Source organism: Pseudoliparis swirei, chromosome 20, assembly GCF_029220125.1.
Source record: "Pseudoliparis swirei isolate HS2019 ecotype Mariana Trench chromosome 20, NWPU_hadal_v1, whole genome shotgun sequence".
Lineage (NCBI taxonomy): Eukaryota > Metazoa > Chordata > Actinopteri > Perciformes > Liparidae > Pseudoliparis > Pseudoliparis swirei.
In genome coordinates, this window is record NC_079407.1 from 22416307 (window position 1) to 22430325 (window position 14019).

At 44.6% G+C, this 14019-nt stretch overlaps 1 protein-coding gene across 6 annotated transcripts in view; it reads right to left on the minus strand.

The window, feature by feature from the left end:
• si:cabz01090165.1 (uncharacterized protein LOC100333421 homolog) overlaps positions 1–14019 on the minus strand; it is a 349850-nt gene that overhangs the window by 190733 nt on the left and 145098 nt on the right. Inside the window, exon 4 of one of the 6 annotated variants that reach the window (XM_056440457.1) lies at positions 12817–12898. The exons of the other annotated variants lie outside the window; for them this stretch is intronic. The gene's annotated coding sequence lies outside the window, so the exon portion shown is untranslated. The remainder of the gene's footprint in view (positions 1–12816; positions 12899–14019) is intronic. 6 annotated transcript variants of the gene reach the window in all.

A 14019-nucleotide genomic window follows, 5' to 3' on the forward strand; every position in this document is an offset into this window, starting at 1 on the left:
TGTTTTTAGCGGTAATTAGAGGCGTACCATGAACTATTGTTGGTCAAAAGGTCACATGAACACGGATAGTTTGTTCTGTAGTTTGCAAATCTACTTTCAGTGTTCTTGGAAATCATCGACACACACGGAAAACATCCAATACCATCAATGGTGCTGATAAATTGTTGATTTTTCCTCTGATTTTCAAACAGGAGGTTTAATCAGAGGGGAACACACAACACACGTCTAATACGTCTTAGTTCTGAAGACAAATTGACGAGATGAGACGAGCGCTGATGATTCTAAATTCACAGATCCGTCTTCTGTGAGGGTTTCACAGGAAATATATTTTTCAAATCGAACGTATTTGTGCCATGTCACAATAGAGTCGAGAAGACATTTGATAATGCAATTCTGGCTTGCATTTAGAATTTGTTAAACGTTGACTCAATTTAAATAATTGCTTTTTATTTGTGACTGTCTAAAAGTTTTGATTGAAGCTACCAATCACTGGAGAAGTTTTGATACTACGTGCTACTGAGTTATTTTGGTGGAAAAGGTATCTACACAGTATGTAGTCATAGATTTAAGCTCCCAAAAGTTCCCTTATGACAGTATTTTCAGACATTTTTGTTTCATTAATCGGTGTGACACTGCAGCGACCGTGAAAGCGAGCGGCGGACCGGTTTAGAATTGACGGCCGACGGACTGGTGACAGCCGGCAGCCTCGCCGGTCTCTGCTGATTACACACAATCTGAAGGTAAAACGTTGACCTTGTCTGATGGCCGTCGGGGCGCTACATGACTTATCTCCAGCCCAACATTCAGGCTCCCACATAAGTGAGTGGGGGATGGTTTCGGCACTTCCTAAACTTTGCTTTCCACCGTTACACGAAGATCCGTTGAGACTGAGTGGAAAAGACTAAATTGGTGACTGCAGGAAATTGTCGGGGTTTCTAAGCACATTTTCTGGTGGGGAACTGTCAGCACTTCTGTAAAATGATGCTGGCAGTCCTCCTACTGTCCCCACTCAAATCAGGCCAGCTTGGCAACTTTACACGGCGCTCCACATTTTACCGGTCCCTCGGGACTCTGCTGCCATTACAGGAGATACCTGCTTTAAAACTCCGATAAATACAGTCATCGGCTTCGTAATTTGCGTTCCTGACTCTGCACCGTTGTGAGGTGTGTTATCTGTTTCCTGTGCGTCAAAAACATGCTGTCACATACTGATGTTTCCTGCAGCTTTGGCATTGAAAGCAAAGAAAAAAAGGAGAAAAAGTTTCAGTTATCAGAAACTTTAGGTAGAATTGTCAAATGTTGGTCTCAGTACTTCCAGAACGAGGAAGAAACCAATTATAGAAGAGGTACAGAAGCCACAAATATGACACTGTGTGGACATTAGGTACATTATTACTGTATAATTACTCATAAAGGTTGTCCCTATGCATGTCTTTACCTCGTTTAAAGCACTTCTAACTGTCTGCAATGTGTCTCGATGGGATAATAACCAATGTGCAATGTGTTTACATTGCCAAATGGGATGTGGCAGCAAGAGTTGTACGCTTGCAAAAGTCAGTGATTAAATCTGCTCCTGATGGAAGCTGCTTCTTTTGGCTGCGGTCCAGCGCTCTTGGTTGGAAGCAACACATTATCAGATATGAAGGATGGGAGGTGTCTCGTGTGAACCGGCAGTCTTTTCTGCTCCTAAATGTGTTGAAGTGTTGAGCACGCAGCGCTTTGGCTCAGGCGGACATTTTCTATAAACTATTGCCTTCTGCCGGTGCTGACTTTCCACTTCGGAGCTCTTCTCCCAGTGAACGTGTCTCTGATACGATGGTGATAGGCAGTGATTGGTCGAAGGAGCGGCTGGAAAACAACAAATAAACACATTTGATTTCCTATAAAAGAGTCACAATATAAGTCGTCTGTCACTTTTGCTGCTTCCTCTTCCTCCCTGCAGTATAAGTAGTGTTTTATTGTGGAATCGCTGCTCTCAAAGTTCTGTTAATTTGGTGATTAAGATAAATTTACTATAAATGTCTCACAACCAATGTCCTGAATTATTTTGCTATTTAAAAGCTTTTATTTTGAAGCACTGAAAAAGTTCAACCTGAGATGCACTGACATATGTCATGCTGCTCATCTATCACACATTAATTAAAAAAATATCCCAAAATGTTTGGATCACCTCCTGACGAAGTGAAGCAGGTACATCAACTCACCGGCTTGACATTCATTATTGGTCTTTGAGGCTGAGCTGTGCACATGTTGGTTACTGAGTAACATGAAATTAGATAGACGTATATGTTTAGAAACGGTGTCTCCATGGAACTTTATTTAAAAAAGTAAAACTCCTGGTCGATGTTGGTCAAAGGATAAATAAATGTATCCCACACTAGGAGAAAGTAACGCTTACATTCTTGTGTTCATGCTGAAATAGTTAAACTCAAGATTATAGCCAACAGTAGGAGGGGGGAAATTAACAATATTCATGTGTGTGTATGTATTAGGGTATGCAGGTATGTGCATATATGTTAATGTGTGCAGGTTTTTGCATGTCTACCCGTATTTATACATATATTCTTTTTTATGTGAGTACCTTTTGTATACGTACAATGTGTACATCTTTTCCTTTGCATGTGCATATCTCGAAAACCAATAAAAGATTTGATCACACAAAAAAGATTCCTAGATTCAGTGTCTTTGGAAATCGTCATAAAAATTCAAGATGATGTTCTGTGGGTTCGATCGATGGCGGGTTGTACAGCATGAGTCAGTAAAGATCTAATGACTGGAACATGATTTGGAATGACTTCACAGTGAAATAAGAAGGGAAATCTAAATAACCGGAATGCATCAGTGAAATGGTGCTGATGGTTTACTTTGAGAACTCTGACCTGGAGGTTTCTGCTACAGATTTAACTTCCAGAAACCAATCATGCTAAAAAAGAATGACACATTTTATTGTTAGAAATATATGCAGAACAAGATATTTATAAAACTAAATATCAAATACACAGGCCTCAAAAAGCCAGTGTCCGTCAGGCTCTATTTAACCCATTAAATAAAAGACATGTTTCCAAGCGCTCTTTAGATTTTGAGTCGTGGCAGTTTCTCTCAACTTCCGCGAATGGAACTAGTCGAGACATTTTAAGTCCAATTAGGCAACATTTAAAGAAATAAAAAGCAAAGCAGATATTGATTTTCATATCTCTTGTTTTTTCTCACTTCTAAGCCCCTGACAGCGATCCATCATGGCAACTTCACACAGTGCTGATGCCTCAACGCCTCGCCCCGTCACCCTCTTCTGAATTTAACAGAACCCGAAGTGGCAAAAGCTTCGCTCCCTCTGTCCGTTTGCGTCTTCAAGTCTTGTAGTGCACACTGATATCAATCTAACCTGGCAACATGCTCCAAATGACCCTTTTTATGTTCCAGATCACCCGGATTACCCCTTCAAAGTCACAACAGCCTGACCAGGCGGCTCCTCGCTCCCCATCGGGCCTCCTGAAGAAAATAACCCCCTTCTGCAGCTGATAGTAGGCCTATCTGAAGTGGCAACGCAGAAAGATGTTTTTTACTCCAGCTTGCCAAGCTCGCCCCAACTCCGGCCACCGTAAAGGTGCGTTCACACCAAAAGCGAAACTATTTTTCGCGTCGCCCAAAACGCGTGAGTTTACTCGCTCGACCATTCGCAGTGTTCAAGCTATGAGCGTCGAGACTCTGCGCGAGGGGCGGGGCTTATCTCCGTGTCTCGTCGGAACACAAGAGCCGATTGGCCCGAGTTGCGAGATGACTGCCTCAAAGTTGAAATATTTCAGCTTGGGGCGAAAATTGCGCCGCTGAAAATGCGCCGCTGTCAACGCGTCGGCCACATCGCGTCGCCCCAAACGCGCCGCCCGGGAAAATATCATGTCTATCGCAGCCACAAGCGTCTGTACGTTGACTTTTCATGGGATTTGGTCGCGCGAAAAAATAGTTTCGCTTTTGGTGTGGCCTGTTGAGAAACAAATCACCTGCTGTATGTTCCTCTCGCTCCATCTGTTTCTCCACCCTGGAGAATTCACGCTGTGTTGATGAGACCTTCCCTCCATCATCACGCATCAAATACCCTCCTCCTTTTATCGACAATACCGAGAGAGTGCATAATTGTGGGTATTGGTGGGCAGCCCTTCTCCAATCTGGCAACGTCAATCTTTCTTGCTCTCCCGTCTGCAGCCACATAGTCCCTCTCCAAGATCACTGCTTTCTCTAGTGGCTCAAAGTATTCTCAAATCTGGCAACTTGAAACCGTTTTGGAAAACCAAATTAAGTTGGCACTATTTGCTATTTCAGATCTATTTGAAGGGGAAGACAGACGCCGATGGCACTCTCTCAGTTTGGTGTCACGTAAACAGCTTGTGAGGGTGTAGTTGTGTGACCGGGGCCGCCATCTTTCCACGGACGACAAAGTAGTGTTTTTAACCTAAAGGGAAGTGATTCATACAAAAGAACCCAATGAAGGGATTTCATCTAGTCAGAGCTGATTGGGCAAAAGAGCCGACTGTGTTGATGTTTTTATGAGATAAGTTTAAAAAAGACATTCAACTCATAATATTTTATTTATTTATATATATAAACTCACATTACTCGGCCTACAAACTTTGGGTGTGGAGTTGAAAAGATCATCAGGACGCCCACATCATCATCATCATCATCATCATCCCCACCCAGGGCCCCTCTCTACGCTGGTCCTTTACCAAACAACTACTTTTCCTGAGATGAACACAAGAGCTGCTGTACTTTAAGACGGAAGTGTAAAATGCACAAAACCCCAAAGGCAGAAGGAGACGAAGGAAAGGGATCGAGGGTTAAGGAAGGGATCCACACGATTGTGTAGTCCGCCTCCGACAGACTGACTGGATTATAGCATGAATTACCCTGGATATTAACATGTCACTGACGGATCTATTCTTAGTATGTGTGACGAGATTGTAGCCGTCACCCGTGGGTCTCCCCCCCAAGCACCATGGATAGTCAGACAGCCGCGACGAGGTTCCGCTGGACGACATATTTATTATATTTATTGTATTAAACACACACACCGAGCAGACCGCAACACAACGCGTCTGCTCCCTCTTCTCCCTACCTCCAGCTCTGCTGCCCTTTTATACGAGCAGCATCGGCTGCTGAGCAGCTGACTGATTGCCAACCAGCCAGCAGCCGAGGCCAGATTGGGGACAGCTGCCACAGTATGACAAAGCACACATGTACCTTTTCTCCATCATCCACCTCCTTTTGTCCGGATTAATTTCCTCACCGGGTGGAGACAACATGTGGCCCCTGTTAGCCGGCTAGGTGCCGCCTTGAACGTTAAAAAAAGACTCTGCGGACGCATCTCAGCTTGTACTGTGTTTCCACGAGACACGAGGAAGTGGCGCTCATTATAAGAAGTCTCTGGAGGACGAAGAGTCGTGTGGCCGGGACCGAGAACAGAGCCGCCGCCTGCACGCGGCGCGCTGACGGGGAAAAGAACGAAACAATAGAATACATGTTCATTTTGTCCGTTGTACAAGCTAAAATAACTCTGCCCTGGAAATCAATTCTTACTTTTATATAACATTCTGGCATCAGCAACCTCCCAAATCAGTCCAGTATGACTGAATTAGCTTTTCTACATTTTCTTAATTGTCTGTCAAGCTTCCGTCACTTCTCCAAAATCACCTTTCATGCTGTTATGAAATAAAAACAACAACGATAAATGTTCTCAAAATGGTTAAGTCCCTTTCCGTTCTGCTCAATCAAGCGTTCAGCGAGAAAATGTATTCTCTCCTAAAAATGCTTCATCCTTGAAAACTCTGATTACATTCAAACCAGGCAACCGTGTCATCGGAGGCTCTCCAACACCAGCTTTTCAGAAGCACTCCAACCTGGCGACTAATACCTACCTCCGCAAAACGCCCCCACCTGCATCTGCTGGTATGACATCCTCTAAACGTAACCTTTCCACCGGATTAGACAGAACACACTGTTATTCAATTGGCAAACTTTCATTCGATGGCTGTTGTGCAATTTGGAATCAAGGGCTTTAGCATAAGGGCCACTGGTCCTCCTGATTTTAGAAGAATGGATGAAAACATGGAAGGTGAGAGAGGAGAGAGAGCAGAGTAAGGTAAGAAGAGAGGGACGAGGATGAGATGTTGATGAGGTCCTGTGGCCAGACAGGAACTACAGGACAGGACACACATTTTTTTTTTTTTTTTTTTATTTTTTTTTTTTCTTTTTTGTTGAAAGGCATAATGCTCTGATAAGGCCTTCATCTGGGGTGTTTCCCATTTCATAGTGTTTTTTTCCAGATCATCATCAATCGATGATTAGAAATGTCTACTCATATAATGGGCTGTATTTGTTTTTTGAAAAAAAAAAACTTTGAGGTGACATAACATTGTTTTAAGCAAAGTGTTTTGTTTGAGAAAACGAGGCATGCTTTCAAAAAATTTGTTTAAGCAATCGAGAAAAACTGTAACATCGTTCCCAACATGGCAACCTTGTCGGAGTGTGCTTCACACATGCGACACGGCAACTGTGACTCCAAAATGACCCTTAAAAACTAAAAGATTGAGACCAGCCAGGCAGCCGTCTCCGTTCCACCTAAACCTCTGCAATTGTTACATACCTCCCGTCTGCAACCGCCTCCGCCGGCCTCCCGTCCGGCGGCTTAAAACTCACTCCAACCTGGCAACTTGTGCCCTGCATCAAACCCAACCTTCACATGTGAAGGGCTTGACATGGCAACGGGATTTCTTTCCACTGTACTCCTTTTAAAAATCCACTCCACCTCCTCTGCTTAAAAACCACTCCAACATGGACACTCTGCCCTGCTTGTGAACCTCCCTTGCAACCGCAGCAGGTGCAGCACTCTGCGCTGAGATAAGCTGAGATGGACACACTCTTCTCCTCTTCATCCTCTTCTCTCTGGATCACTGCAGCTTTGTTCAGCCTGTGTATTACCCCCCCACCCCACACACACACTCGTAGTGCACTGCTTCTACAGTGCACCGAGTGTGTTTGAATGTCAGCACTGCAGAGAGAAGCGTCACATGCTTCGTGTCTACAAACCTTATCTGAACTAATCTCGGACACCACTGAGAGGAGGACTGCAACTGGAGGAAAAGGCGTAAAAAAACCCGCTGCTTTTCAAAACCTTTAAAGCGGGCGAAGTAATTATTACTTTTCTCGACGTAGCCTCATTCGCACGAGGTTAGGAGAACATCCTACGGAGTTCCCTCAAACTCGTCTTGCTCGGGGTTTGCTCGTACTTCGCTCTCTCCGGTCACTTTTAGCTACAGAAACCAAGATGGCGACGGCCAGATCACTGAACTCGAGGCTTGACCGCCGCAGTTCGCAAACCTAGGGGAGACGCCACGGTAACTTACACGGTACAGTGTGTGGTTAAAAACTACGTGGTCATAGATATGGCAGCAGTGAAGAAGGAAGTAATGGGATGTAAAAAAGCGAAAATAACTAAAAAACAAGGAGACCGGCGTTCATGTGCCTCGTAAAACCAAAAGTCAACGTTGACTATTGAGTATGTAGTAGTTGACTTATGTACTGTGTGTAGATGTAGGTACTGTGTGTATATGTATGTTCTGTGTGTAGATGTAGGTACTGTGTGTAGATGTATGTACTTAATGTGTGTAGATGTATGTACTATGTGTAGACTTATGTTCTGTGTGTAGTCGTATGTACTGTGTGTAGATGTATGTACTGTGTGTAGTCGTATGTACTGTGTGTAGATGTAGGTACTGTGTGTATATGTATGTTCTGTGTGTAGATGTAGGTACTGTGTGTAGATGTAGGTACTGTGTGTAGATGTATGTACTGTGTGTAGATGTATGTACTATGTGTAGACTTATGTTCTGTGTGTATGTTCTGTGTGTAGATGTAGGTACTGTGTGTAGTCGTATGTACTGTGTGTAGATGTATGTTCTGTGTGTAGATGTATGTACTGTGTGTAGTCGTATGTACTGTGTGTAGATGTATGTACTTAATGTGTGTAGATGTATGTACTATGTGTAGACTTATGTTCTGTGTGTAGTCGTATGTCCTGTGTGTAGATGTATGTCCTGTGTGTAGATGTATGTACTGTGTGTAGACTTATGTACTTAATGTGTGTACTTAACTACCTAACAAATGAACCGGGTACTTTTGTAGACCTACATGTTGTTTCCTGTGGACACGGCCGTTGAGCTCGAAAGTGCAACGGTGACGCCGGAGGGCCGCAAAGGGAACACGTGTGCGTCTCACACGGTTGTGAGGTCTGTGCACAACGTCCTTAAAATGCCTCCACGAGTCGGTTCCTTTACCAGGAGAACCGAATGGCCCACAGCCGGGGGGATTTCATCACTCTGACAATGAGTGATTTTCGTCTTTTACAAGCCAGCTGTGAATGAAAAGAGGGATTCCACTGGGCATTTCATATCAAACCTGCGTGTGTGTGTGTGTGTGTGTGTGTTTGCGAGGCCTTTCGCTTCATTCTAAGGCTTTTAAAGAGAGCCACACCTCCTGCAGTCCTCGTCTCTCTGAGTGTGTTTCCCTGAAGCGCTCAGGATGATGGGGAAACATGCGTTTGTGTTTGACAACGCATGATGATCTGTTGCCGTGCAGAAAAGCAGATGCAACATAAGATATGGATTTAAAAGAGAAATAATGGATCCCTTTTGGTCTCTGTTTCTAGAATATCTGTGTGTTTCTCTTGTGTGCGTGTAGGAGTGTGTGTATGTTTCATTGTGGTTGAGTATTGTGGCACAGATTTGACCTCAAGCACTCATCGTCATGCAAACCTCCAATTGATTACAACCCGTAATAACCATATGGCCATGGTTTGTGGTAATGGAATAACATTAGCGTCTCTGCTAACCTGTGTGAGTGTGAGGTATGTGCCCGTTTGCATCACCGAGTGTGTGTGTGTGTGTGTGAAGAGGTTTTCTGACCCCATTAACACGCAACGACTCCTTCATCCTTCAGTCTCTTTCTCTCCGTCGCCAATCAATTCTCAGCGTGGCGGCGACCGTGGAATCCAATTATAGCCACCGCGTCACAAACGCGCCACATATGCACGTGTGTGTGTGTGTGTGTGTGTGTGTGTGTCCAAGCTCTTACATTCACCTTGAATACATTTAGAAACGCTGCTGCTGATTCCGAGTGGAAGACCAAACTGAAGAGAAGTGAAGGATCAATTTTCTGTCTGTAGGTTAAACGTAGCTTAGCATGCAAATGTCGAAAGAGAAAACATATACATATATATATGTATATATATATATATTAGCTCATGAAAACTACTCCGCGGAACTCTTAAGGTGCGTTCACACCAAAAGCGAGATTTTTTTTCTTTGCGCGACTGAATCCCATGAAAAGTCAACGTACAGACGCTTGTGGCTGCGATAGACGCGCTATTTTTCCGGGCGGCGAGTTTGGAGCGACGCGATGTGGGCGACGCGTTTACAGCGGCACAATTTTCGCCCCGAGTTGAAATATTTCATCTTTGAGGCGGTCATGTCGCAACTCGGGCCAATCGGCTCTTGAGTTCCGCTCTCGTAGCGCTGGAAGCGGAAGTCTTTCAGACGTAACAGTAACTTCATCGGTGAAAGTGACCGAGCTGAGTGAGCCTACGGGTGACGTCATGAACCCAAACACCAGGGCGTTAGTGTGTGGGACGTCCACAACAAATATAAAGCAGAACTAGTGGTTAGTTATTCTGGTGGATGAAGGAGATTATAACGGTCTTTACGGAGACGAGACACAGAGATAAGCCCCGCCCCTCGCGCAGCGTCTCGACGCTCATGGCGAGAACACGGTGAACGGTCGAGCGAGTAAACTCACGCGTTTTGGGCGACGCGAAAAATAGTTTTGCTTTTGGTGTGAACGCACCTTTACCGCATGTGGATATTGTCGCCACCTGTGGACAGAAGCAGTAGTGTTTACAAATGTAACAGCTGGAAATGCACTTTACCATTTTTTATTTCCAATTTGTAATATTTAAAAAAAAAATTTAATGTCAATGAGTTATTTGTATTCCTCAATATTGTTTGTATGAATGAGTTGTTCCTCGTGTACATTCTGTTATTTAGGAGCAGATGTGCAGAGGCAGAGAAAGAGAGACCAGAAGGCAAGATGTTGTGTGTTGAATTGTCTTTTCCTTTGTTTATTGTTTGAATATGTGGCGGTTTGTCACACCTCCTGTCACAACCCCCCCCCCCCCCCAGCACCAAGGAATGGGCACACTTAGGGTCGTGTTTGGCAAGATACTCCATTACGTGTCTCTGCTCTGCCGTCCCTCCATCTCGATTGCAGCTGATGATCCCCTACAGCTGAGGCCAATTAGGCCTCTTCCTGGCACTCCACCCTCTGCAGCTGAGCCTAACCACGCCCCAGCCACCACACCGTTCCCACATCACATGAAGAGCACTTGAACTCTAACTGAATCCTGAACCTGCAAACACAAACACACACACACACACACACAAACACAGCCGGTAAGCTGTCGCTGCTTTGAAGTTCAACTGGATTCCGCGTCAGAGCCCAGAAAAAAATAATCCCATCCTCTTCCTCTCACCCTCCAATGGCATGCAAATGTTTTCATTTTTCCTTCTTCCTGTTCTCTTTCATCTCTTTTTCTCTTTCTGGGTCCATTTCTTTTAAAGTGCCCGCTTTCTTTTGTCTCCATCACTCGGTCCCTCCTCCTTTTTCTCGTCATTTCCCCGATCGCTTTAGTACACGACCCCCCACACACACACACACACACAGTCTAACGACTACGATTACTTAGAGTGTCACCGCCATAATGCAGGCCTTCGTTGAGTTACAGTTGCTCATAACGACAGCGTTATCTTTCTGCATTCTTCAACATTTGGTCAACTTCAAAGTAAAAGAAGATTTTTACATTACATTACATGTCATTTAGCAGACGCTTTTATCCAAAGCGACTTACAATAAGTGCATTTCAACCTAGAGTACAAACTAAGAACAACAAGAATACAGGAAGTAACATTTCCTCAACATAGTCGAACTACAAAAGTACCATAATAAGAGCTATTTAAGTGCCACTGAAGTGCAAATCTGAGATTTCTCCTGACGTGAGTATTTTTATTCCATGTGTGCAGAATCGGCATGAGACGCAGACATCTTTCTTTGTTGCGGTTTTTCATGTCATACAAAATGCAAACCCCTCATTTATCAAAACTCCTCCCGTTGTTTACCCTCCCATGAGCCTCTCTGTCTTGCATTAGGTGAAAGTAGAGCCTGTGGTATTCTTTAACAACAATAAAGACAGCGAGGGAGGACCAGAGAATACCACAAATGTTGCTGTGGCAGACTCTCTGTCGGCTGTCTGTCAGTAATGGTCCAGGTGTACGTATTTGACGTTTTAGACAAAATGTTAAAATACCTCTTCAGTTTGAGTAATCCACAAACCTTATTTCAGGCATCTAACCAAAAAAACTCAAAAAGTACTTTCAGAAGAGGAATAATGTGTAAAGTGCTGAAGGATAAACTCATCTCCAGGTTCTGGGACTCCTGGTTTCTGCAGTACTCCAGACGTACACCCCTGACCCCAAAACTGAGCTTGTAAAATGTTATCTGGCACCTTGTGATAGATGACCAGGTGACCAGTCGGTCATTTACTCTGTAGTGTGGTCAGTTTGTAATCAGCCAGTAACTCAGACAGCGTGTTGCTCAGTCTTTTAATAATCAGTGTCTCAAATGAAGCCAGTCAGTCAATTAACCAATCGTGGACCTGGATCACTAAAAGCACGTTAACTCTACCTGACATCATTCACCCATTCACACCCACTTATACACTGATGGGAGGGGCTACGGTTCCTCTTGCACATCACTGTCACTAACATTCACACACACATTTACACAAACCCTCACAGCTCCCTGAGCCATTTTGGGGTTAAGCGTAATGCCCGAGGACACATCGACATGGGCTAGCGGAGCCGAGGATCGGGCCGCCGCTCCTCTGGTTGAAGGACGACCCCGCTCACCACTGAGCCAGTCGCCCACGCCATTGTCTAGTCAGCTAGTTCATAGACGTCAGTTAACTGGCTGAAAAGCCCAAAGTCATTTGAGGACATCTCCAGACATCGTTGTCCGTTAGAAATACAAGCACACTTATTATTATTATAACCAATAATTATCTCTGGCGTCGGCCCTCTCATGAAACACAAACACACAGTTATCATACTGACTGACCTGCAGGAGACCTCTTGAAGGACATTTTCTCTGATGTGCGTTAATTAGATGGAGATTGCAGAGGGAGAACAAGGTCGTCAAAAAGAAGAGAGAGAGAGATTAACAAATTGAATAAATGATGAATAAAGTATATATTTATATCTATCTATCTGTTAAAAGACAACGGCGAGCTGAGCGATGGTGTGATTGAGGCAAAGTGGCGGCCGGTTGTCTTTGTAGTGTTGTAAACTGCTGGCTTAGCGCCAGTTAGTCGTGGTGGAAACACTCCTGCTCACAATACTCACATTCATGTTCAAGTAGACCTCTCTCTCCCACTCTCTCTCTGACTTTGAGTGACATTATTATAATGCTCGTTGTGCTCAGTCACAATACGAGGTTCAACCGGCACAAAGGAACCTGCGGATACACGGCGGAATGAAAATCCCATTCAAAGGCATTTAAATGAGTCATTTCCTCAGTTAAGTCTTTCACTTAAGCACGACTTAGTGCGAGAGCTTCGGCCTCGTGAAGAACCAATCGAAGAGAAGGATTCAGGGTCCGTCCTGATTAAAGCTTTTCAAGCTAAACTTTAACGTAGGTTTAGTTTTGAGATGTACTTACGCAACACAAGGTCGTGATGAGGTTGAGGCCAGGTAGTTCAGAAAATGGTGTGTGTGTTGGGGGGAGAACAGAGCGGTCGGGCCTGGAGAGAAGGGTTTACAGGAAGTTAACTGAATGGTCCACAGCAGGGAAGGAGATTCTATGTGGCATCCAAGCAGGGTCCGGTCTTTATTTCCGTCTGGTTCCTGACCGCCTGCTACCGGGATCCGTTCTCCTTCCTCAGCGTATCCAGGATTAGGTCGTAGTTCAGCCGGTTCCGTTTCTAAAGGTGCGTTCACACCAAAAGCTAAACTATTTTTCACGTCGCCCAAAACGCTTGAGTTTACTCGCTCGACCATTCACCGTGTTCAAGCCATGAGCGTCGAGACGCTCCGCGAGGGGCGGGGCTTGTCTCCGTGTCTCGTCGGAACACGAGAGCCGATTGGCCCGAGTTGCGAGATGACCGCCTCAAAGTTGAAATATTTCAACTAGGGGAGAAAATTGCGCCGCTGTCGCAGCCACACGCGTCTGTACGTTGACTTTTCATGGGATTTGGTCGCGCGAGAAAATAGTTTTGCTTTTGGTGTGAACGCACCTTAAGTTGCTCCCGTTGTGTTTGTTCTTTAACTATTGAACGCTTTACTAATGGTGCACGGAAGCTGAATCCTAACTCAAACGTGTTTTCCTTCCTTCTTCAGCCACTCTCGCTCCTCTCTCTGATCGCCATGCTGTTTCTTAATCGTTTGTTTTTTACCCCTCTTTCACTGTGTGCTCATTCATAACCTTTTAGGCTCCACCCACTTTTCCTGTGGAAACTAGAGTTCCCTTTCTGCTACAAAGTGTACTGATGCAACACAACTACTCAGTTATGTTGAAGTACAGAGACAACCTAACACAACGAGGTACCACGAGTCGACATCGACTTGGTTTGGTCCCGTGTTTGTTTGACCCGTCTGCTCTTCCCTCAACTCGCTCCTCATCAGGTGCTCTATCCATCTGCAAAATAACATCCATATGCATAGTTCCTTCGGCCCAGAGTCCCGTGATGATCCTTGCTCGGCCTCGAGTTGAGAAGATCTTCAAACGATTGATCTATTTATAGATGCCACTGCACGCAACAGCATTGAAAATGCGGAAGGTTATGTTTTGATCACCGTGTATTTATTTATTTATTTGTATGCGTGTTAATCGCATAACACAAAAAGTATTAAACCGAATCGAATG